General features: G+C 31.9%; 1 protein-coding gene across 27 annotated transcripts in view; it reads left to right on the plus strand.

Moving 5' to 3' along the window:
• Nucleotides 1–27,799, plus strand: part of GPHN (gephyrin) — a 399,765-nt gene that overhangs the window by 83,858 nt on the left and 288,108 nt on the right. For 3 of the 27 annotated variants that reach the window (XM_016131247.2, XM_016131245.2, XM_036238700.1), the window contains exon 1: nt 21,757–21,878. The exons of the other annotated variants lie outside the window; for them this stretch is intronic. The gene's annotated coding sequence lies outside the window, so the exon portion shown is untranslated. Of the gene's footprint in view, nt 1–21,756; nt 21,879–27,799 lie in introns of those variants that run through there. 27 annotated transcript variants of the gene reach the window in all.

Genomic DNA, 27,799 nt, shown 5'->3' on the forward strand with positions numbered 1-27,799 from the left:
GCTCAGATCTTAGCTTGACAGCCTGGATTAAAATAATATGTTTTCCACTAACAGGGCTTCTTAACCACTGTGCCTCAGCTTCCACTTTTGTAAAATTAGGATAATAATCTTACCTATCACATGGAATTATTGTAAGGCTTAAGTGAAGGTAATACAAGTAAAAACTCTTAGAACAGATTCCGCTAAGTGAAAAGCATTCAGTAGATTCTAACAACCAATCATTATTTTTATAATTCGGGTTTTTAAGATAATCTGAGAAAACACTATAGAGATACTTTAATAGAATAGTTTTCAAACTTTATTGGGCAAATTTTATTATCCAAATTGTTAACAATTTATTAAATTGTATATTCGTAGGTCACAGCTGAGAGATTCTGATTTATTAAAATGGGGCTATAACCAAGAAAGTTGTACTTTTAAAATGCACCACAGGTAAACCTGTTCTAAGACATATTTTTAGAAAGTTTCTTTGAGTTTCAGACACTGTAACAGTTGCACTATTGTAAAAATTGATGCATTGACTATTGCTAGTTGCCATGTAAATTGTGCAACTGTGGAAAAAAATTTGTATTTCTATGAAGAGTTATAAAAATGTTTTATGATTTAATTTAATTCCATTTTTGATCATTATCCTAAGGAAATGATCCAAATAGTTATCTTAATTTATTCTTTATATCTAAAATTTTGATATCAGATATGGCAATATCTAAATACAGATAGCTATCTAAATTTTATTTATGTGTTCAATGGATCATTATATAGCAATCAAAATTTATAATTATGAATATACAATATTATAGCAAAATACATAGAAAAATAAAAAGCATACTTCATATTTATATGCATACTACTTTTGCAGTTTTGTAAAAATATAGCTAGGCAAATGAACAAAGAATGAAAAGATTTTGTCCAAGTTTGTTTTTAAAATAAATTTTATTAAATTTATTGGAGTGACATTGGTTAATGAAATTACCTAGGTTCCAAGTGCATCATTCATACGTTGCATTGGGATTTTACCACCAAAAGTCAAGGCTCCTTTGTTGCCATATGTTTGACCCCCTTTATCTTCTTCTACCTCTCCCCTACTCCCTTTTCCCTCTTGCAACCACCGTACTATTGCCTGTGACTATGATTTTTTATTTGTTTGTCTCATTTGTTTATTTGCTTTCAGTTTTGTATCCCACATATGAGTGAAATCGTATGGTTCTTGACTTTTTCCATTTGACTTATTTCGCTTAGCATGATATTCTTAAGATCCATCTATATTGTCGCAAATGGTAGTATTCCATTGTATATATGTACCACATCTTTATTCAATCATCTATTGAAGGACATTTTGGTTGTTTCCATATTGTGGCCACCATGAATAATATCTAGGTGTATATATGTTTAAAGATAAATGTTTTCAAAATTTTGGGGTAGATAGCCAGAAGAAGGATTGCTGGGTCATTTGAAAATTCTTAATGTTTCGAGGAACCCCCCATACTGTTTTCTATAGTGGCTGTACCAGTTCACAGTCCCACCAACAGTATATGCAGATTTCTTTTTCTTCACAACCTCTCCAGCACTTATTTCTTGTCATGTTGATAATAGCTATTCTAGCAGGTGTAGGGTGGTGTTTTGTGCTTTTGATTTGCATTTCTCTAATAGCTAGTGAAGTTGAGCAGCTTTTCCCATATTTTTTAGCCATTTTTATATCTTGGGAGAAGTAGATTGTTTGTTATTTTGTTGTTCAGTTTTATGAATTCTTTATATGTTTTGGATATTATCCCCTTATCAGAAGTGTCCTTTGCAAATATCTTCTCCCATTCAGTTGGTCATTTTTTTGTTGTGTTTATGATTTCTTTTACTGTGCTGAAACTTTTGGTTTACTGTAGTCTCATTCATTTATTTTTGCTTTTACTTCCCTTGTCTTTGAGGGCTAATTTATAATATCCTTTCTAATCAAATTTAAAATAGTTGTCCTAGTAGTAATTAAAATGGGGGGAAATATACATGTGAACCCATTATAAACTATTTGCACCATGTATGGATTAAATTCAATGAATTATCCTTTTAGACTCAGGTTTCTTTGTATTGTATAGTATCTCCCAAGATGAAGCAAAACTACAAGTTTTATTGTAAACCACTTTCCTACAAATTCAGAGGAGTTGGGTTCTTTCTAGTTTATTTGTTGAGTAGAGCGCTGACTTCAGAGACTCTCCTGAATGTCAAAGAAAAAATGCAGTATCAACATAATTCTAGAATGTTATGGTAAGGGTTAGTAATTGCTTTCTACTCATCTGCTGGCGTATGAAAAGAGAGCTGGCAGGTATTAATTAAAGATATGGCATTATTTACACACACACACACACACACACACACACACACACACACCCCATAAAACAAAATACAGCCAATAAGTTTAAATTTGCTACTCCCACCCCTTGCTGATATTTTTGAGTAGATGAATAATCAATTAAATTAAAACTTTGATGGCAAATAGTACAGCAGAAAATAGGATATTGCATGATAAAAAAAAAGTGTCATTTTTTTTTGTCAGCCAGGTTGCTTTTGGTTACTCTTGTCTGATATTTGAGTCTTAAGTTTTTTCTAGATTATCACTGTAAGAGAAAGTTAATCAACAATGCTGTTTTTATCATTTAGGAAGCAATAGAAAATGCTACTCAAGTTGACTTAAACAATAAAAGGAATTTATTAGTTTACAAAATTGAACAAGTTTATAGGTAGTTAGGTTTCACATATGATTTAATCAAAGTTCCAGTGGTGGTGTTTTTGTTTTTAATGATCAGTTGATTGATCAACTGATTTATTTAATTAATTTTTATACTTCTCTCAACTCTGCCCCCTTTCAGGCTAACAAAGTTAATAGCAACTCCAGGCTATTGATATCAAAAGAAAGCTTCAATATCTCTTAATTTCCAATGAAAGATCATAGATTGAATCTGATTGTATTCGCTGGTTTAGGTAGTGTACCTGAAATGATCACTTTGGAATGTGCTGATTGGTTTAACCTATTCATTTTTCAGTATCGAAGTTGGAAGTTTGTGATCAGGTGCCACCATGTGAAGACACAATAAGAAAGTCTCCATGCAAGCCAGGAAGGAACTCTCACCAAAAACCACTGTGTTGGTACCCTGACCTCAGACTTCCAGTCTCCAGAACTGTGCAAAAACCAGTTTCTCTTGTTTAAACCACCTAATCTATGATATTTTGTCGTGGCAGCATGAGCTGTCTAATACACCTACCAAGCTTAAATGTTGTACAACTGTCAGGTTTAAGGTGTTTGTAGTTACATTCTGGGGTTTTGATTTAAGCTAAATCTTTATTTAGTTCTCATCTTCTTTTTCCCTCCTATTCTTTGACTTCACTGGAAAACAATATGTTTCATAATCTGGCAGTATATTTTTGTCAGTAATGTTTTTAAGTGTGGAAAGGACAGATAGTTTTAATTATCCTATTTCTACATTTTTAAAAATATAGAATATTGAATCCAGTGTTTATAAGTTAGAATAAAGTTTTGCTTCAGGTTTTTTAAAAGAAAATATTTCAGTTTTTAATATTTGGCATAGACTCACGAGATGATCATGCCATTCATAATGGTGCTGAATAGGTTAATAAAGTCCTTCTTACAACTATCAAAATTGTTACTATACTTTGACATTTAAAATATACAGTCATGGTAAACCTGGTCCTTAGTGATTGCTATTCTTGTCATCAGCACTAGATAAGTTTCTTCTGGGTTCTGGGATCAAAGGAGATGAGATAAAAACTGATACTATTTCAGCTGAAATACATGCAAGTAACAGTTACTGCTAAAGCTTTTTAAAATTAGAAAGCATAAATTATCAAATAGTGCCACAAAGTAAACAATTCTTTGGAATACAAATCAAATAAGCTTTATTTACTCTCCGTTCAATTAATAAAAATACACTGTTAAACATGTACTACAATACTTTCTTTTTAGCTTAATTCCAGAAAAATCTGGAATAATTAACACTTCAGACTCTCAGAATGTTGTCTGTCAGTAGAAGCATACCAGCAGAAGTAGAAGTATTTTGAAATTTATAAAAGGCAAACACTTAATTAAATTCACAACAAATTCTAATTAGAAGATGGTGGTGTTACAAAGATGAGTTCTGATGAAGATCTAGTACCTTTTTTGCTATCAGTGATAAGCAGATCAACCCAGTAATGAATCCTTTTTTATATTTCTCTATACTCAATTGCACTTGCCACGCAGTCTTCTTCCAGAGATATTATGGAATCCCATAATTATTATTTGGCTGGAGAATAGATAGTCAGAGTGCTGGTTGATGATGTGATTTTATATTATTACTAGTTTGCATTTGTATAGCATATTTCCTGTTATCAGGGCAGATATTTCATAAAAGTTAGTAAAGCCCTGTGAACAGAAGAGAAATACATATAGCAAAGAGAAAATGACTACTTGCTCACATACTAGAAACTATTTATTGATCTATCTGTTAAGAAATATGAACACATATCTGGTTTGTGTATATAAAGTTGTAATCTCACTTTAAAAACCAAAACAAGTTGAGTGAATTATATAATCCAAAGATGATGTAATCTAATTTATGGTGGCACAAATCTGAAAATAATTGCCTAGGAGGAGAAAGTTTACTGGAGTCATGTGGAAACTTTCTAGGGTGACGGAAATGCTCTATATCTTGTTTGGATGGCATTTTCTCAAGTATGTAAAATTGGTAAAACTCATCGAACACAACACTTAAAATCTTTGCATTTTCTTTTATGTTAACTTCACATGAGGATCTGAGTATGAGTATAATATGATTAAATTTGTATTTAAGATCCATGTACCAATGGTGAAAAGATTTAATATATGGAAAATAGAGATTATGTCTTTCATGGCATTAAGTCAATAGGTTATTAGAAAAGTGACAGTTACTTTTTTCTTTTTTGTAGGGAACAACAGAATGTGGTAAAAAATTTTCTCATATACACTGTAATTCTGATCTGGTCTCCCACCAAGATTGTATAAAGCAGTGAAAAACTCTCCAACTTTCTTCTGGAAATTTCATTTTTCAAAGCCCACAAGCTAGCAATCACCTGGACTATCATGTGCTATATCCATTTCTGGATTAATTTTTTAAAAAATAACTTTCAAAATCAATAATCCTGTGAAAAATATAATGTTTACTGCTGCAGCAAGGGGGCATGTATCCCAGATGAACTGGAGTGACTTGGTGAGAGGGACTTAATAGGGACTTACAGGTTTTAGGCTTGTGCCTAATAGTTCTCTTGGACTCAGTCTCCTCAACCCAGAGTCTGCTGGACTTTACCTGGGTTCCTCCTTCTGTGCCAGCCACCTGAAAATTCCTTCGAGACTTTAAAATGAAGATAATTATATGGCTCATCTATTTGTTTCCCATCTCTCTTGGGATCACTGTCCTTCACTACCTGAATTCTATTCTTTGAATACCTTAATTTTATATGTTTTATCTGCCTTTTTTAGTCATTTTGGGCAGTAGGGTAAACCCATTATCTGTTACTCCATCTTAGTCAGAATTAGAAGTTCTGATATTGTTTTTAAAATAAATATTGAGAGGAGGATGCTATGTAGGTGGACAAAAAAGTTAGCATATCAGTGCTTATTTGGAAGACATGAAAGGCCACAAAGCTTAAATGACAGAAGAAAAGGAATGTTAAAATAGCCCTAAGTAGTTTTTAAAAACTAATTTCAAAAATAGTTTTTGATCTGTAGAATAAAATGTATTTTAGCTAAGTTGTACTAGATATTACTGATTAATATGTACTAAATAATAAGATTGTATATCAATTATAAATTTCTTGAAAATATTTACTAATTTAATTTTGAACATCTTGCATTTTTTTTTTGACTACTCAGTAAATAAAGTTGATTAGATGTTTCCAGGATCAGACACCTAGCATTCTAGGTAGAATTCATAACATTCACCCCACCACCTACAAACCCCCACCGCCTGGTAAGATGAGAAGTAATTTATATAAAACAAATAAATAGGTGATTTTACATTATAAGTTTTAATTTTTACTCAATTATTAAAGCCTCTTCCTTATGCTACTCTCTTTATTGTATTATTGTAAATCTGATTATCAGCTTTATGCCTGTAGATATTCACTTATTTACACATTCACTAAAAATTTTCAGCACTTTAGTAATCAAAAATTAACATGATTCTTGGTTTCTTGGACCTTAAAAACTAGTGGATAAAGCACATATTAATCAAATAATAACTAATTTTTATATAACTGCAGACTGAGGTAACTATATCAGAATAAATTTTTGTTCAGATTGGAAAAAATCTATCAATTTTCGTACATACATAGAAGAGAAGATACTTTGGACAGTATTACCAAAGGTAATTTAGCATCATCCTTATAAACAACGAAGAACGTATTTTAAAAAACATAAAAGCATATATTAAATAATTTTCAAATAGTTACATTTTTTAGTTGTTTTGATAGGTTATTGAATGACAGTTACATTTTCAGTCCTCCCCGGTTATTCTACAAGTCTTTCTCCATCATTCTACCTAATTTCAGTAAAGGTAACAATCATCTAACTAGTTACTAAATTCCCAAAACTAGGAAATATTCTTGTTTGGTCCCTTTTCTTCATCACCACTACGACCACCACCCATTCTAGTCCATTATCAAATCCTATCAGTTCTTCCTCCAAAATAATATCACATTTGTTTATTTCATCCTTTCTACCACCATAATGGTTTAAGCCAACATCATCTCTTAACTTTTAACTATCGCAGTACTTCTAAATATGTTTCCACTTCCATCATTCCTCTTAATTCATTCTCTATACAGCAGCCACAGAAATCTTTTGTAAATCAGATCATGACTTTTTTCATCTTAAAACCTTTTACGAGATTTCTATAACAGTCAGAATAAAATCCAATCTATTAAAGACTGCTATTTTCACTGTATTCTGGTTCCTGACTTTCTCTCAAATCTTACTTCATTACCATTTTTTCCCTCACTCTCTTCGCCCAAGCTTTACCAACTTCCTTTTTATTGCAAAAACTACCTTTTTCATTCTAGGCCCTTTTCTGCTTTAGTCCCTTTCCCTTTTTCCTGCCCTTTACCTCTTTATATGTCTCATGATGTTAACTCATGTCAGTTAGACTTTCTTAAATAAAGTTGCCTAAAGTGGTCTGTCACTGTAACTTTGCATCATTGACCTGAAGTTATCCTGTTATTTGCTTTATTATTTAATTTTATCTCCTTAACTAAGTTCTGTCAGAACTGCAGTTTCATTATATTTATATTTGTTTTAGCCAGAAGAATATTTGTCACTTAGGTGTTTAATAAATATATTTTTCACCTGGGTACTTCCCCAGTCCTCACTATAAAGTTTGAACTATAATGTAGGATCATAACCACAGAAAATAGTAACATATCATCTAAGTAAATTAATAATATTGATAACTGATGATTTTGAAAATTGTAATCTGTGCTGACAGTTTAAGTTGGTAAGTATTTTGGATTATAGCTGAAAAGGAATAAAGTAAAATTTAATTTTCAGAGGAATAAAGTAAAAGGTAAGAGTCGATATACATTCACAGGTCTAAATTTATTGCTAATTCAATTCACCGAATATTTGAATTCAGTATTTACTGTCTTTAGCATTGTTTTAGGCAAGTTTTCTAGCCTAGTTAAAGGACAGTTAATGTTATTGACATGCACTGTAAATGTGGCAGGTAATTGGGTGATGTGTAGAATTTGAATGAAACTCATTATCAGAATTTATGAAAATCAACTAGTTTTAGTAGTTATTTTCTATAAGAAATCACTCACATTTTCCAAACTCTGCACCAAGGGTGCCTCAGTTAGCCACTATAGCAAACTCTTAGGGGCACTGTTTGGGGTAATTAAAAATGTTGAGGGACCCACAACAATCAAGATTTAACTACAGTAGGAGGGCACACACAACTCACAAAAGGGAGTTTACACCACTGGGCCTCACAAGACACCTGATACATGAGGCCACCATGCCAAGACTGGGAGACCTAGCAGATCTGTCTAATGCATAGAAACAAACGCTGGAAGGAGCCTAAATGAGTAAACAAACAAACAAACATCTAAGATGAAAGAATAGGACAAAACTCCAGAAAAAGAACAAAATGGAAGCAAGCAATCTCCAGATTCAGAGTTCAAAACATTGGTTATAAAGATGCTCAATGAACTTATGGGAAGAATTCATGAACTCAGAACTTACTCAAAGAGAAGGAAACCAAAAGAAAGAAACAGCCAGAAATGAAGACTACGGTAACAGAAATGAAGACTACATTAACTAAAATGAAGACTACATTAGATAGAATTAACAGCAAATTAGATAAAGCAGAGAATTGGATCAGCGATTTGGAAGACAAGGTAGTGGAAAACACCCAATGGGAAGAGCAAAAAGAAAAAATTTTTTAAAGGCGTATACTTTAAGACAGCGATCCCCAATCTTTTTGGCATCAGGGACTGGTGCTCCTATCAGAATCTAATGCCTGATGATCTGAGGTAGAGCTGAGGTGGTGATGCTGGTGCTGAGGAGTGGCTACAAATACAGATGAAATTGTGCTCGCTCACCGGCTGTCCACCTCCTTCTGTGCGGCCCTGTTCCTAACAGGCCACGGACCTTTACTGATCCGTGGCCCAGGGATTGGGGACCCCTGGTTTATGGGACCTCTGGAACCACATCAAGTATAACAATATTCACATCATAAGGGTACCAAAAGGAAAAGAGAGAGAGCAAGGTATTAAAAACCTTCTTGAAGAAATAATGACTGAAAACTTCCCTCACCGAGCAAGGGAAATAGACATACAAGCCTAGGATGCACAGAGTTCCAAACAAGACAAACCAAAGAGGCCCACACCAAGACACATCCTAATTAAAATGCCAGAGATTAAAGACAAAAAGAGACCCTAAAGCAGCAAGAGAAAAGTAGTTATCTACAAGGGAGCTCCCATAAGACTTCCAGCTGATTTCTCAACAGAAACTTTGCAATTCAGAGAAGATTGGTACGAAGTATTAAAAGTGATGACAAGTAAGGACCTACAACCAAGATTACTCTACCCAGCAAGGCTGTCATTTAGAACAGAAGGAGAGATAAAGAGCTTCCTAGACAAGAAAAGGCTAAAGGATTTCATTACCACTAAACTAGTATAACAAGAAATGTTAAAGGGATTTCTTTAAGAGGATGGAAAAAAAAGATTAAAAATATGAATAATAAAATGGCAATAACTATTTCTGTCAGTAATTACTTTAAATGTAAATGGATTAAATGCTCCAATTAAATGATAGGGTGGCTGAATAGAGAAGAAAACAAGATCCATACATATGCTGCCTACAAGAGACCCACTTGAGATTGAAAGACACACACAGAATGAAAGTAAAGCAATGGAAAAAGATATTTTATGAAAATGGAAATTAAAACAAAGCTGGAGTAGCAATACTTAGAAAAGATAGACTTTAAATCAAAGGCTATAACAAGAGACAAAGGAAGATATTTCATGTTTAATAGCCAAAATATGGAAGCAACCCAAGTGTCCATCGATAAATGATTAAAGAAGTTGTGGCACATATATACCATGAAATACTAATCAGTCATAAAAAGAATGAAATCTTAACTATTTGCAACAACATGGATGGATAATATGCTAAGTGAAATAAGTCAGAGAAAGACAAGTACCATATGACTTCACTTTTATGTGGAATCCAACAAACAGTAAATTAATAATCAAAACAGAAACAAACTCACAAATACAGAGAACAAACAGATGGTTTCCAGATGGGGGAGGGAAGGAGGTTAGGGGGCCGGATGAAAAGTGATGAAATTAAGATATACAAATTGGCAATTACAAAATAGCTATAGGGATGTAAAGTACAACATAGAGAATATAGTCAATAATATAATAACTATGTATGGTGCTAGGTGTGTATTTGACTTATTGGTGGAATCCCTTCGTAAGTTATAAATGCCTAACAACCATGCTGTATACCTTTAACTAAAGTAGTTAACTGTAACCGAAAATAGGAAAATTAAAATAAAAATTGAGGGAAACTTAGCTCCACAAAGTACTGGCTTACGGTGGTTGACAGTTTTAATATTAGATTGTACCTTTGATAATGTCATGTCCTTGTGATGATACCAGTGGTTACTGTGATAAATGCCAGTGGTTAACAGGAAAATCAGTGGGGAACAAGAAATGAGGGCAACGGTGTCTAATGTGATTCCAAGGTTTTAGAATATGTGCATAGCTCAACAGATGCACCCATCTCATTAGTAAGTCACAGTGATTATTAAAGAAATTAAAACATTATTTTTTTTCCTATTTTATTTTTAAATAGCTACTGAGTTATAAGGACATAAAAATGTATTAAGTTGTTTGAACCTAACTGTTTAATCAACAGAACTATAGCCTTTTGACTTGAGAATGCCATGAAAAAAATTGAGAAACTCAGAGCACCTTGAATCAAGAAAGTTTTGGGAAGCTGTTGTATAGCCAGAACTTCACTTCTAATTTTAGTCATTTCTGATGGCTTTTTTTTTTGGAGATCTTGTCTTTGGTAGCCACTCTAGAAGACCTTTCTGTTTATAATAATAAGCATGTAGAGTACCGTGGAAGCTTGTTTGGTGTCTACTATGTTATAGGAATGATTATTTTTTTTTTTTAGCAAGAGAAAATAGTAACTTTAACACATATGTATGGGAACCCCACATACATGAGAGAGTTAAAGACCCCACATGCCCACAAGGTTCAGGGATACAAAGGGAGATTGAGGTATATAAGATATTCTGAACTATGGATGAAATAATGCACCTTGGGGGCTTCAAAAGGTCATTGCAGAATGATAAGAAGAGCAGATGCTTAGTAAATAGTTGTCCTGCACAACAGGGATTATTTTGAAATATCATGTAGTACTTCAGCAGTCCTGAGACATACATGATATTATTCCCATATTATAGGCAAGGAACAGAAGGTCAAAGAAATTAATCATTTTGCTCAAGGCTACACAAATAAATAGGTAGCTAGTATTTAAATGTCGTTCCAAAGTTTGCACTATTTTCATGATGTAGGACAAATGATTTTCCTTATGGAAACCCTGTAATGAAGGCTTCTTGAGGTAATATTTCAGGTATTATTTTCAACTTCGAGAAGTTAATTGGGTGGAGAATCTACTACCTTGTAAATTTTAGAATTGGAAATAAAGACTAAAATTTAGATTTTTATGTTAATTTTTAGTCCCCATTGTACATGCTGGATTTTTTTTTATATCATTTGATGGATTATTAGATTTTTTAGTGTATTTAGTAGCCTTATTTTTATAATAGACCATCAGTGAAGATTGCTTTAGTGTACATATAGTTAAGTTTGATCATCTACAATTTAATAGTGCATAGATGTCAAGCACTACAGAGTTTTTCATTTTGAATGCATTCTTGCCTTTGTGCTTCAAGAGCATTAAGTCATTTCTGGAATCCATAAAAGACCTTTCATTACTCGTTCTCTTTTATGTCCTTCTGTAACTACTATAGTATTTTGAGATTTTTTGACCCCTTTCCATATCACTTAACCTTTGTTTTTATTTTCTATATTTTGACTTTTTTGCTGCATTGTTTGTTATTTCTTGAGAACTATCTTCCAGTATGAATTCTCTTTTCAACTCTGTCTAATCTCTGGCAGTCTCCTTAGTTTTTTCCCCCCAGCTCTAAAATATTATTATATATTTCATTCATAGATATTTCATTGGTTATTTTCAAATCTGTGTAGTTTTCTTACATTTAGTACTTTGTCTAGGCATGTTAAGTATATTAATGTTCTTTATCTAATAATTCTAATACTTATAGTATTTTCAGGTCAGATTCCATAGTTTGTTTCTGTATATATTTCTTGTGGTAGTGTGTTTTTAATTTGGTGACTTTGGAATATATAGAATTCATTTCTTTATGAGAAATGTGATTCTCCCATGCACATGGAGATAGTACCAATCTGGAACCACTTTAAATTTTGGGGTGGTATGAATTCAAGACATAAACCTTCATAAGTGCAGGTTTGTGATTATTAATTCTCAGGGGAACCTTTTTTCTTTTCTTTTCTTTTTTTTTAATCTTTTTTTTATTCTTCCCAGATCCAAGACAGATGGGCATGTATCTCTGTCAACTCCCTGTTGGGCTTTTTGTTTATTTGTTTTTCATATTTTATGGTTTGGAGATTCTTGACTATATTTGGATTTTATATGATAGGACTTCACATTCAGATTGAACTCCAAATTCCTAACGCTTAAGAATGGGGCCCTTGAATACCCAGACTCTAGGCCATATATTAGCAGATCATACCAGGGTCCAGCAAATACTGGCCCCAGAATTCTTTACTTTTTTGGATTTCTGCCTTTTTACTTATGGTCTTTCATAAATTTTTTAGTTTCCAGCCAGTTTGGTTTAAAAAATATATACACACACACACACACACACACACACACACACACACACGCTCACTCAACATTTTTAGATGTGGTATACTGGATGGAGATTTAACCAAGTATCTTGGTTTGCCATAGTACAAAAAGACAACGCATTTGAGTTTTCTGGAACACCTTACAGGAATCTGTGCTCACTGGAGTCAAACTCTTCTATGTGGATTTGTTGTTCCTTTACCTGGGGGGTAAAATTAGAACTCTGACTGCCCTGGCCAGAGCCAAGTAACTCTTGATTCTTCAAGGAATATTTGAAGCAGTGAAATTTGCCTCAAAAATGTAGCTGACTCTTATAAGACTATAGCAGATTTTCAAAAAATATGCCGAGTTGTTAGTAGTGATACAAGTTGTTAGGTATTCTATATTTATGTTTGAATACTACTCCAAAAAAGTAACAAAACTTAAGTTAGAATTGAAGCGCTATTAATTCAAAACTCTATTTTATTTAAAACGTTCAACTAAAACATTTCCTTCATACCTCAAAATTGTTACATAAGAACCGTCTGTTGTCACAGAAGTCATTCTATTATAAAGTTATTCTATTATAAAGGATGTAGATTCTATTTAAAATGTTAAGCTACAAATATTTATCCCTTGAAGCCATCTGCTCTGCTAAACACCCATAAGTATTTTAGACTGAAATCTGGAAAATGGAAATATTTGAAAACTTTTGTGTTATTGACTCTTAATCCTTTAGTTTCTTGCTTTGAGTAGAAGTTATACAGAAAGCTTATTTGCAAAGCATTATATTGCCCTCATTAAAAAAAACAGTTTTAAATCCTCTTATAGAAAGGACCTTCCATATCCAGATCAAATTGTTTTATTAAAACTATCTGACTCCTAATCCAATTAAATAAACAAATAAAATGTCTTTACTCCATAAATTTATTTCCACAACAAATATATTTACATCTAGAGTTCTGTTAGGTGAATCTATGTTTAAAATCATTGTCTTAATTAACTTTAAAAGTTTCTGTGGAGATGTTAAAGGGAAAGTTTGCTCCCCCCTACCCTATTCAAATCATTTCGATATTGTCGTTATAACTCCAGGAACTTAACATCTTCAACTTGCCATTTTATGAATACATGTTTTATTGAGTGTTCATTTCATATTTCCTTTTTGGATGTCATTCCTCTAAACATTCAGAAAGAAGTTAGTTACCCTTCTAGATCCCCACTCCAGCCCCTTAGCCTCCCACCCTCAACTGGCATCTCACACACATACCCATTTCCAGAGGACTGGAAACTGGAAAGAAAGATGCATTAGAGCTGGACAAAACAGAGGTTTAAGAAAAGTTCCTGAGAAGTCATAACCACAAACTGATCTTAGAATGAGTTTGCAATTTAAATTTGTGTCACCTGGACAATACAAAAATCTTTAAATGTATGAATTTAGTTAAAAATAGTCCATGACTGATAGTGATTCTGAGCACATGACATAAACAAATGCAAATTCTCTGATGAATCTACGATATCCTAAAATTCAAATAAATACCACAAATTATTTCCCAATGAATATGAAAAGCCACAAGAAAATGAGGTGCTGTGAATGAGAATTACTAGAAATACTAGACAAGTGTGTGCATTGTGGATCCTGTCTCAATGGGATAGGATTGCATATTTCCTTGAGTCTATATAATTCTTACTGTAGAAATTTATTGTGGTTTTTTTACTATCAAGTCTTCTGTTCCCTATCAGGCTTCATTTATAGAAACAATGGTGATACTATCCAGCAGCCATGCATGGTGTGTGAAAAAATGTTTAATAGTTCAAGCCATGCTGTACTACTAAACTGTGATTATTTTTCCTGCCACCTTTGGCTTTGGTTTTGTTTCCACTTACCTTCTAAGCCTGATTTTCTGGCCTTCATTTGGTCTAAGCTTCTATTTCTTAAGTGTATTCTCCTCCATTTTTTTTTTTCTTAATCTGGAGTTAAGGGTGTTTGTTATTTTTTGCTTGTTTGTTTATTTGTTTGCAAGAAGTTACTCTCACTGATACACCCACCATCTTCACATTGGAAGAACCCTGAACATTGCTTCAATTGTTCGTGCCTTGTGAACACACACCAGAAGAACTTGCCCTTCCTGATCTGTGAACCGTAAATAAGTTCTATGTAGAGAGGGCTTTGTTTTTTTAATTGTTCCAACTCATACTTTTGGTTAATTTTTAATCTCCATTTTCCCTTCAGAGTCCCACAACAATATATGCTTTACCAATGTTTAATGTAGATATTGTCAGTGGTTTGCATGTGTAGTTTGGTGAGGTATATCCCAAGGGAAGGGAAGTTTCGTGCTATAAAGGGGTTGACAAGATATGGAAGCAACCTAAGTGCCTATTGATAGATGAATGGATACAGCAGATGTGCCCTTGCTTTTGGTTTGCAGATATGCAGATTAAGTGGACTTATATATTCCATTATATAGTCTGATTACACTAACTCTTATAAAATATGCAAGAGACTTTAAAAGATTCCTGCAAATATACCAAAATTATAGGTAATACTAATAATACAAACAAGAAAACGACAGTGCTAAGACTTATCCTTTTAGCAGGACCATTTTTTTTGCAGCCGTAACATAAGATTATTTTTTAAAGCCTTCAAAATAGACTCTAACCAAAGGTCTCCCAAAAAGTTATAATAACTAAGAAAACTATTACAAATAAGGATTTATAGCCACTTTCTTGAACAATGAACTACTTCACCTTAAGTATATTTTTTATCTTGAAATAGTACCTAGTGATAATATATGAATATAATTTATACATAAATACACATACATAAACTGGGAGTGCATGCTAAAAATGTTTACAAATGGGAGCCCAATCAAAAATATTTGAAAAATATTGATCTAGATCTACACAGTTCAGTATGGTAGACACATGTTGATAGCAGTTGGAAAGTGGCTAGTCCGGAGTGGGATGTAAGTATAAAATACACATCAGATTTTGAAGACTTACATGAAAAAAGGAATGTAAAAATCTAATAATTATTTACATTTTTTACTTGTAAGTGTTAATATTTTGGTTTTATTGAGTTAAAAAATACATCATTAAAATTAATATTAACCATTTTTGAAAATACTAGCATGCTATATATGTTCTTTTGCGCTTTTTAGATAGTATTCTATATTTTCACTTTTAGAACTGCCATATTTTTTTACAATAGTTACATGCCATTCTACATATAAAATATTAAAATTGAATTAATGAGTTTCTTAGTGATGGACATTGACGTTGTTTTCAGTTCTTTGTTGTTATAGACAAAACTTCATATCTACCTATGTGTCTTTGCATGCATATGCAAATAGAGAATAAGTTATAAATTAACAAGGACAGAATTAAAGATTCATTTACATTTAAAAACCATCAACAGATTTCCCCCTTCTATACAAATTATAATCTCTATGGCAACGTACTTTTACCCTTATCTTTCTTAGTGCACTCTTAGAAAAGGTGTTTTCTTTGTTGACCTGAGATTTTTCCCTTGTCTTGGTTTGCTTTGCTATTAATAGGAGTGACACTGATAATCATTTTATATATTTAAAAGCCATTTTTATTTCCTCTCCTGACCTTTGCCCATTTTTTCATTGAGTTTATTTTTCTTTATTGATTAACAAGAACTGTTTCAGCATTGGAAATTAATCTCTTGCCTGGTATTGTGTTGGCATAGTATTTTTAAGTATGTCATTTACCTTTTGACTTTCTAAATGTGTCTCTTCTAGGCAGTATGTTTCTTTTTTATTGAAATAAAATTGGCATATAATATGCTATTTTAGATACATATCATAGTGATTTGATATTTATATACATTATAAAATGATCACAGTCTAGTTACTATCTGTCACCATATAAAGTTATTACAATATTATTGACTGTATTTCCTATACTGTACATCCGAATGACTTACGTATTTTATAACTGGAAGTTTGTACCCCTTAAGTTCTTTTACCTATTTCACCCACCCCTCTCTCTCTCTCCTCCCCACTTTGGTAACCACCTCTTTGTTTCCTGTATCTATGAGACTGTTTCTGTTTTGTTTGTTGATTTGTTTTTTGGGTTTTTTTTTTAGCTTTCATGTAGCAAATACTCTCTAGATACATCCATGTTGTTTGTTACAAAAGACAAGTTATTATTCTTTTTTTATGGCTGAGTGATATTCTATTGTGTGTGCGTATATTTATATATTCCACATCTTCTTTATCCTTTCATCTTTCAATGGACACCTTGGTTTCTTCCATATCTTGGCTATTTTAAATGATGCTGCAATGAATATAGGGGTAAATATATCTTTTCAAATTATTATTTTTGTTTTCTTTAGACAAATACCCAGAAGGGAATTGCAGGGTCATATGGTAGTTTTATTCTTAATTTTTTGAGGAATCTCCATACTGTTTACTATAGTTTACATTTCACTAGTTTACATTTCCAAGAACAATGCATGAGGGTTCCCTTTTCTCCACATCATTGCCAACACTGGTTATTTATTGTGTTTTTGATAATAGCCTTTCTGACAGGTGTGAGGTGATATCTCATTGTGGTTTTGATTTGCATTTCTCTGGCGATTAGTGATGTTGAGTTATTTCAGATCCCATGCCAGATCTACCCCATCAGAATTCACATGTTAAAGTTTAAGAAATGCTAGTACTGACACTTGTTTTACCTTCAAGTATAGATTTCTGCTGAAACTACAACCTAGTGACAGACAGATTTATAAAATTTCTGAAACTAAGAAATCTGTATTTTTTTCTTATCAAAGTAGTAAAATAATTCATATAGAAGAACATAAAAGAAGATGCTACACTTCCCCTATCTAGTCCTATACCAGTTCCCTAGAGAGAGTCATTTTTAACTATTTCTGATTTTAGTTGTTCTCATTTATTTTCATAACTAAAAATGACAGTCCTACAAGTAATAACAAATATTGGAGAGGATGTGGAGGAAAAGGAACCCTCATACACTGCTGGTTGGACTGAAAATGTATGGAGGTTCCTCAGAAAACTAAGAATTGATCTACCATATGATCCAGTAATCTCTCTACTGGGTATTTACCCCAAAGACTTGAAAACCCATATCTAAAAAGATATCTGCACACCGATGTTCATAGCAGCATTATTCACAGTGGCCAGGACATGGAAGCAACCGAGTGTGCTACGATAGATGATTGGCTAAAGAAGCTGTGGTACATATATACTCAGCTATAAGAAGAGATGAAATACTGCCATTTGTGACAACCTGGATGGACCTGGAGATAATCATGCTAAGCGAAATAAGCCAGACAGAAAAAGTTGAAAATCATATGATATCACTTATATGTGGGATATAAAACTAAAAGCAGCAAATGAATAGGACAAACAAATAGAGACTCATGGACATGGACAATAGACTAGTGATTACTAGAAGGTAGAGGGGAGAAAAAGTGGGGAGGTAGATGGAGTAAAGGGGGTTAAATATCCATGTGGTAACAGAGAGAAATCCAACTATGGGAGATGAACACAATGTAAATTATTTATATATATATATATATATATATATATATATATATATATATGCACCTTACTGTTAAAATGTGCAGCTGAAACTTATCAGATTTCATTAACTAATGTCACCATTAAAAACAAACAAACAAACAAACAAATAAATTTTTAAAAATAAAAAATAAAAACGAAAGAAAGACAAAAGAATGACAGCCCTAGTCCTTTATTTCTAAGTCTGTCAAATTTAGAGTATATTTATGAACTTCCTGCTATAAGAGGTGAGGAATTAACTCACACCATCCTATCTATCTATCCATGCCTCTCTTTTTCATGATTACATTGATTTAGGTCTTTGATGATTTTGTCTTTTTACTTCACATAATATGGATTTATTTCTTTTAACATAAAGTTTAGACGTCCTCTCTTCACAGAATGAATTATTCTAACCTTATATAAAAGCTATAAAGAATTAAAAGAAAGGATAGTTGGAAAGGGAGAGTGAGGGGAAAAGGAAATAAAGAAAGAAAACAGTCCCAAATTCATTCCTTTATGCAGTGAAACCTTGATACTAAAGCCAAAACCAGAGAAGAGAAGTACACAGAGATTAATTACAGGCCAATGTCACTCTTAAAGAGAGATGGAAACATTTAAAATAGTAAAAGCAAGCCAACAACATATAAAATGCATAGAAAAGAAAATATATCTGTTGACTTGGAGTTCCAGAAATGCAGTGTGTTGTTAGTCTCTAAAATGGGTAAAAGGAAAATAGTTAAAGAGGAGACCTTCTGGAATGGCACTCCAAAAATATTTCAGCTGGTTAATAAGAGAAGTATGAGGTATCACGTGCCAGAGTTTACCTTAGGTTCTAATTTTCAAGAGTTTCTCCTTCCAATGCATCACAATTGTAATTAATATTTATGTAATTATCTGCTAAATGTCTCCCTCCTTTTATTATAAATTATATGAATTCAGTGATTGTCATATTTTTTTCTTTAACCCTAATCCCAACACATTGTCTAGCACATGATAGTATTTGCTCAAAAGCATTTGCTAAAAATATTCATGAATTTGAATATTTAACTTCAAATTAATTTTAAAAGTACTTTGGAGACCTTGTAGATTTAGCATGCATGTAACATGAATGTTCATTGCATATATAGCAATATTTTAACAGCAAACAGTTAGTGTTTATTTAAAGTTTATACAATACCTTAACACTTTTTTATTATTTGTCGTCACAGTAATCCTGTGAGGTAGATGATGGTATTATTCTGTTTTATAAGCAAGCATTGTGGAGTTAATATTATTTGCTGTAAGGATTATAAATGACAGATCCTTGACTTGGATCATTTGTTTTTACTATCTCTTGGATTCTTATATTAACTTTTATCACATACCCAGTTCTTCATTGACTAAGGAATGGTTTCAAAATTAAGGTATGTATAATTATCATTAAGATATACAAATAAATAAATGAGTACTTTTGATTATTTTTCATGTAGTCATCTTTGATAATGAGCATTAAATTTTATGAATTTAGATTGTGTTCATTTAAATTTGAATCACATAAAAGACAGCAGCTGTATTTCTAAATTAATTTTACAAAGCAGAAATAGAAATCCATGGCAGTTAATGAAGAAATAGCAAATAGTGGTCTTTGAATTACCTAAATTATTTTCTTGCTTGTCCTACAAATACTAATGTTTAACTCATTAAATTTTCTATTATTTCTTTAAAAACAATGGAATCAGCAATAATACAAGGAGTGAAAGAAGATGAAAAACTAGTAGAGCAAGGTATCTCAGCTTAGAATGGGTGTGGGTGAGATGGGCTAGGGAAATCTAGGAAAAGCCATGGCAATATGAAAACATAAAACAGCGATATATTTTATTTCAACTGATGGAATCTCTAAAAACTAGAAATTGTTATGTAAGTTCATCTTTTTTAAAAGAATAATGTATATCTTAATGACTAATAAAGCATGCAGAAGAGTGAATACTTGTATAAAAAAGGGATGCCTATTTCTATATCTACATATGCAATGATATTTATATGCATAGGGAGACATATAGGAAACTGGTATGTCATGGTAGGGGGGAAAATGTTTCACTATGCTTTCCTAACTTTGAAAGTTTTTTACCATGTGAGTGTATTAATTATTCCAAAAAGTGACAAATGAAAAATAATGATTTGTTAAAAACAAGTTAATTTTTCTGCAATGGGAGAAAACTGTAATCAGATTGGTTTTGTGATTTTTATGATATTTCAATCGAATTTGCTCTATGTTTTATTTTTTTATTGGTTCTTAGATTTGATACTGTCCATGATATATTTTAGATGTGTTGTTCACTCGATAACAATAGAAAATTATGAAGTAAGTTATGGAATATCTTTTAGCTTTATTAAGGTATAATTGATATACAATAAATTATATACATTTAATATATACATCTTGATGAGTTTGAGTTTTTGCATACATACGTACATTCATCACCATAATTTAGGTACCAAATATGTCCATCATCTTCAAAAATTTCCTTGCATTATTTTGTGTCATTGTTCTTTGGTAAGGAACACTTAACATGAAATCCATCCTCTTAACATAATTTAAAATGCACAATACCATATTGTTAACTAGGTATTATACTGTATAGGAGATCTCTGGAACTTATTCATCTTGCATAATAGAAACTTTATACCCATTGAAAAACAGTTTCTCATTTGCCCCTCTCCCAGCCTCTGGCAGCTACCATTCGTCTCTGCTTCTTTGACATTAACTATTTTATATACCTCATATAAGTGTAATCACAGTATTTGCCTTATTGTGACTGTCTTATTTCACTTAACGTAAGGTCTGGTTCATCCATGTTGTTGCAAATAGCAGAAATTCTGTCGCTTTTAAGGATGAATAATATTTCATTGTGTGTATGTACCACATTATCTTTATCAATTTATCTGTCGATGGACATTTGGATTATTTATAAATCTTGGCCATTGCGAATAATGCTACAATGAACATGGTGCAGATATCTCTTAGCGATCCTGATTTCAAGTCTTTTAAGATGTACACCCAGAAGCAGGATTGCTGATAATATTGTAGTTTATTTTTAATATTTTAAGGAACCTCCATTACTATTTTCCAGAGTGGCCACACCATTGTACATTTCCATCAACACTGTAATGGTTCCCTCTTCTCCACATTCTAGCTAACACTAGCTATCTCTTGTTTTCTGACAATGGCCCTCCTAACTGCTGTGCAGTGATACTTCATTGTGGTTTTGATCTGATGATTAGTGATGTCGAACATCATTAATAAAGATGAGTGCTGTTTCATATACCTGGTGGCCACTCACTCGTATATCATCTTTGGGGAAAGTCTATTCATGTTCTTTGCCTATTTTTTAATTGGATTATTATTATCATTATTATTTTGTTAATGAATTATAGGAGATTCTTAAATATTTTGAATATTAATTTCCTATCTGGTAGATGGTTTACAGATACTTTTACCCTTTCTCTAGGCTGCCTTTTTACTCTGATTTTTTTCTTTGCTATGCAGAATCTTTTTTGTTTGATGTAGTCCCACTTGTCTGTTTTGGTTTTGTTGCCTACTGTACTGTTGGTGTCAAATCCAAGAAATTATTGCCAAGACTGGTGTCAACCCCTATGTTTTCTTCTAGGAGATTTACAGTTTCAGGTCTTACTTTTTTAAGTATTTAACTGTTTTTTGTTTTATATATACTGAAAGGCAGGGATCTAATTTCTTTCTCTTGCATGTAGATATTCAGTTTTCCCTACATTATTTGTTGAAGAGACTATCCTTTCCCATTTTGTATTCTTGGCTCCCTTGTTGAAGATCAGTTTACTGCATACATTGATTTATTCTTGGAGTCTCTATGCAGGTCAGTTGATCTATGTCTGTTTTTATCCCAGCACCATACTGCTTTAATTACTATAGCTCTGTAATATATTTTCAAATTAGGAAGTCTGATGCCTACAGCTCTGTTCTTCTTTCCTGAGATTGCTTTGTGGTTCCATATGAATTTTAGTATTGTTTTTTCTGTTTCTGTTAAATATGCCATTGGTATTTTGATAGGATTGTTTTGAATCTGTAGATTGCTTTGAATAGTATGGACATTTTAATAATATTAAGTCTTCCAATACATGAACACATGCTGTCTTTCCATTTACTATGTATAATATTTATTATGCACATACATATATGTGTTATATATATTTTTTATATTTTGCTTTTTCATCAAGATTATAAACTTCTTGGAGCCAAAAACCATCACTTTGTATGCCACCAATTACCCCGAATATTGCTAACATGAGTTTTCATTGCTTGCTCTTTTTAATCTGTATTTTGCTCATTGTGTATCTCACAATTAAAAACCTGTTACTTATTTCTTTTTTGTAACAAGTGATCATCCTTTAGTTTCACATGTTAGGCAATTAAATATCTATAAAACCATGGGTAAAGAAAATTACTTAAAGCCAGACCCTCAGAATTATATTATAGTATCTTGAACTAGAAATTTAAAACAATTCTTTAAAATCTGACCTAAGAGCAGACAAATTGTGATTTTTCATTTTTTTAATTTATTATAAGGAAATAAGAGAAAACGTGGATTTTTATATTACAGGAATGCTGTCAGTTGACAGTAGGCTCCTTTTCCTTTCCAATAAGAACAGCTGGACATGATGGAGTTGATGCAGGTTTATTTTTGCAGCTGTAGGAGATGGCTACCCTTATTCTTTTTTAAAGCAGTAAAAGAGGTTAGACATAAGAAAGTAGTATAATTGAATAATTTCTTCACAGATTTTCGTTTCATTGATAACAACTAGTAAAAGGATAAGATTTTTTATTAATGAGAAGAAAATTCATTGCTATTATAAAAGTATATCTGTTATCTTACATAATTTAAGTGCTCGGGGTCAGTTACTTAAACACTATGCTTTTTAAAATAGTGTTTTCAAAAGAATATTATAATAACTGTCAGAAATTTCTTATGGTTTTAACTATAGAAATTTATTTTTTGTTTTCTACATTAAATTTTCTTTTTTCATTTGTGTAATTTCCCCTTTTATTGCCTCTACTCTTTTTTTACCGCTTTAGAGAAGAGTAGCTAGGTGCTAGTTTTTCTCGCTTTTGATTAGGTCAGCCAGGATTCAGTCAGGAAAATAGGAATCACTTTAGCTTTTTCAAGCAGGGAGAGATTTATTGCAGGAAATTAACAGCATACAAAATTTCTCAAAAAGCTAGAAGAATTGAGATCAGGTATGACCTGTGCTAGACCTTAGTTTTACTGCAAATATTTAATGAGTCAGGAAGTTGAAGCGACTTCACGAATTATAAAGGGATGATCATGACTGCCTCCAATTCCAAATGAGTAATTTGTAGGAAAACACCCATAAGAAAATGGTGTTGAGTTAGCAGCAGAATATTTGGCACCATAGCAAAATATAGATGGAGGATATGGTTAATTCTACAGAGGAAAGTAAGCACTTTAAGGATGAATTTTTAATTCATCATGTTCTGTGTCTATTTCTCACCATTTTCTTACTGAGCCTGGAAGTACTTTGTTGAAAGTCACTGACTTCTTGCTACCTCATGTCACTGAATCCCAAGCATATTGCATAATTTTCTTTTAAGTATGAAGTATTGAAGATAAACCACATATGCCACATTTAGAAGAATGGAATTATTAAATGTACATGAAAAGAAAAAACTTTTTTTCTAGGTAATATATTGAAACTATTAATAAAAGTATAAATAAAGGAGAATAGCATCAGGTTCTTATACTGCTTTCAAAATAACCATCCCGTGGTCAGCATTTAGTTTCCCACTGGAATATGGAAAGAAAAAGACATAATTTCATAGATAGTTTAGAAAAACCCATGTACTCATAACTTCAAAGAGTTACTAGTTTGGAAGGCAAAGTAACTTTCCTGTGTCAGTTACACTATGAATCAGTGACGCAAACCTTTTCATGGAAATCCTAGAATTCCCTTTATTAGGTATTTACTGCCTTTGTCATTTAACCATGGGTAAATGTGGAAAAAAAGATTTATCTCACTCCATTATTGCATCCCTGATGATTCTAAGTGTTCAAGTATTATAATTATAAATGCTTGAACAGTGTTTATATGCATCAGTAGTGGCAATGATAATGAGTGAAGAGAACAAGAAATAGTCTGCAACTTCTTTAAGTCAGATTGTGAATATAAGCAAACGTTTTGAAAAATCATTAGAACTACAATGTGAATTTATCCACAAAAGGTAAGAAAACAAGGTTATTTGAGAATTTTAAAACCTAACAAATTTTCACTTTTAATTATCTAGAGATCAGGTAGTTTGTTGTTTTTCTAGGAAGTTAATATCCATTTATTTACCCATGGAAAAAAAAATCTCAGCTAAACAAAGCACTTTTTCCTCCAAAACCACAAATATGTCTTCAGTCTATAGAAGCCAAAACTGATTTAAAGGGAGTTTCAAACTTTAATTTCCACTATGAAGCAGTTTTTTTTTTTTTTTAATTTTGGTATAACAAAAATTATGAAAATCGTTAATACCTGTTGAAATAGGAACAAATAAGAATAGTAACAAACACACTATCTTTCCTACCCATACTTATTTGTTTTGAATATTATGTTAGCCTCAGTAATAAATATTTTTCATGATATTTTTATGTCATATATGTATTTCTTCTAAATTTTACCTCTACAATAAGAAAGATTTTTTATGGAAATGCTGCTATAGATGAAAGTGGCGAAATTTGTGCCTGCCAGCCTCAAAAAGTTAGTTTAGGAGACCCAAATTAAATAATGTATTTGAAAATTATTTCTTAACCTATAACTGTCATGCAACTGTTATTAGTATTTATATTAATCTCAACTGAATAATTTTATTTATAATTGACAAGATTATTATGTTTCTATTTACTTCAGGTCCAAAATCAGGAGTGACAAACTCAGATGTCTGTAGGAGTGTATCAGAGTAGCTATATGCAATAGATCTTCCTATGAAGATGGAAATATTCTATCTGTACTGTCTAATACTGTAGCCACTATTTACATGTACCTATTGAGTACTTAAAATGTAACTGAGGAACCAAAATATTTTAATAAATTTAAATAACCACATGTAGCTAATGACTACCCTATTTTGACAGCACAGATTTAGAATAACACTCAATTCTATACAAATAAACCCAAAATTTCAGTGATTTAACACAAGTTTTATTTCTTTTTCATGTAATAGTTGCGAATATTTCCGATGTCTGGGGGCAGATCTTGTGTCTTTATCTGTGGCTTTCTCATCCCTTAATACCTTGGAGACTTTTACTTTCAGATGGCGAAAGGAGAGAAAAGTCCACTTTAAAACCCCAGCCAGAAATTCAGAAAGATTACTCTGCTGACATTCAGTTAGTGAGAACTAGTCCTGTGGCCATATCTAGATCCAAGGAACTGAAAAATGTAGTCTCTGGCTAAGTGCAGCCACTGTCCAACAATAAATTCAACACTGTGGTATGAGGATCACAATTTTTCAATAATTCTATCTTAAGAGACCAGGCAAGTATACAGAAGTGAAATGGGCCAGATGTCAATGCATATGCATTTACTGTATTGGCAAGTGGGAGGAAGTGTGGCAGAATTGTGGCATGCTCTAAATGTAGAGACGTTACTATTCATTATCAGATAGTGTTGTCCTATTTTATGGTGTGAACGATGTTCCCAAATCTTTTAGTTTTAACAGTTGTGGGATTTTGTTTTTTTAAACGAATATCTGAAACACTTGTTTTCCTGTGAAATATCCCTAGTTTTAAAAGATTATGAATAAAACTGCTATAAACATTCATGTACAAGTTTTTCTGTTAACTAGTGTTATGTTTAACTTTTAAGAAATTGCCAAATTGTTTTCCTAAATTGATGTACCGTTTTTTGTTCCCACCACCAATATATGAGAGTTCTAGTAGCTCTACATCCAACACTTGGTATTGTCAGTATATTTTATTTTGGTTATTCTGACAGGTATGCAATGGTATCTTATAATGGTTTTAATTTCACTTTCTTATTGGCTAATGATGTTGAACATTTGTTCATGTTTTTATTTGCCATCTGTATGTAATCTTTGGTCACGTGTTTATTCAAACCTTTTGTTCATTTTTAATTGGGTTGTTTGCTTTCTTAGTGTTGTTTTGGGAGATTTATATATTCTTTATAAAGATATATACAAGCCTTTTGTTGAATATGTGGTTTATCAATGTTTTTCACCCAATTTGTAGTTTGTCTTTCCATTTTCTTAACAGTGTCTCCTTCAGAGCGAAAGTTCTCAATTTTGATGACTCTTTGCCTAACTCTAGGTCACAAAGATTTTTTAATGTATTTTCTTTCAGAATTTTACAATTTTATATTTAGGTCTAAGATCGATGTAAGTTAATTTTGCGTAAGGTGTGAAGTTTAGATCAAAGTTCATTTGCTTAGAACAGATGCTCACTGTTCTAACACCATTTGTAGTAAAGTAAAAAGGGAATTTTGTAGGCCATCAGCAAGAAATAGGCGAAGGAAAGGATATTTTTTACTACTATATTCTCACTATGGGACTTCCTAGAAAGCTTTATCATTCCCATCGTGTAGTAAGTTCATTTGCTATAATGTGTTGATACTCTTTGAAAATTGCCTAATTTTAATCAAGAGCATATTTGTTTACTAATACTTACCACAGTGAATTGTAACTACACTATTTCTTTCTCACATCATTAGATTAAGAGTATAAGCCTATAACCAAATGACTAGAGTTTATTTTCTAGCAAACATGGGAATAAGTCCTATCAAAATAGAATTTAGAAGTAAATGTTTTAATGCTTTAAATGTGTAAGCTGTATGGTTATTTTGGACATTAGGCACACAACTCTTTCAACACAGATTTGCTTTAAAATCTCCGTAAGATCATTCAAAAATAAACCAAAAAATATTTATTAAACACTTGTTTTCTAGGAATTGTATTAGGTTCTATGGAAGACATAAAGAGAGAATCTATGGTTTTATGTCCTCAGAAATTGTACACTCAGGTTGATATGTAATAAAATCTAGAGCTACAAACTCAAAAGCCGTCTTGTTTCTCCTCATGATGCCTTTTTAGAAATGGTTTTGCCAACCTTTTAAATCTCTTTTTGTTTCTGGCCTTTAAAAATAACTTTTAACCTCATCCTGTATCAATTTTTATCATATTTTCAAAGAACCTCTCATTTCCTTTAGCTTTTTAAAATTTGTTAGCATAATTTTACATATAGAATTATTAACTAACTGCATATTTTCTTTTTCTTTTACTATTATCTCATTTTACTGAATGATCAAAATTTTTTTGATTTTTGAATATATTACCAAACATATCATAATTTAGATAACTAATCACATTTTTTAGACATGTAGGTGGTTTTCAACTGTTTAGGAAATAATCTAAATTCATATAATAGAAATAAAACTCAGCAGACAGCTTCTAAGTCAGTGCTCTTCTTTCTTTAATATTTCTATGTCATGTTTTATATAAATATATAAGGAAATACATGTAATTGGAGGTTATTTATGCCTTCAGAAATTCATATAATAGCCTAACAAAATAGAGAAAATAAAAATATAGCTAGGCAAAATAAAATTTCATACAAAAACCTGGAGTTAGGATTTTTGCGTCTAATCATTTTAAATTTTAAAAAATTAGATATTTTTACTCATTTTAAGATATCTTAATAAGCCATATTCGTAATTATAAAATGATCAGATACTGTTCTACCTTTTCTTCCTTTAAACAACAATAATAATG

This window comes from Rousettus aegyptiacus, unplaced genomic scaffold (genome assembly GCF_014176215.1).
Source record: "Rousettus aegyptiacus isolate mRouAeg1 unplaced genomic scaffold, mRouAeg1.p scaffold_m13_p_3, whole genome shotgun sequence".
Lineage (NCBI taxonomy): Eukaryota > Metazoa > Chordata > Mammalia > Chiroptera > Pteropodidae > Rousettus > Rousettus aegyptiacus.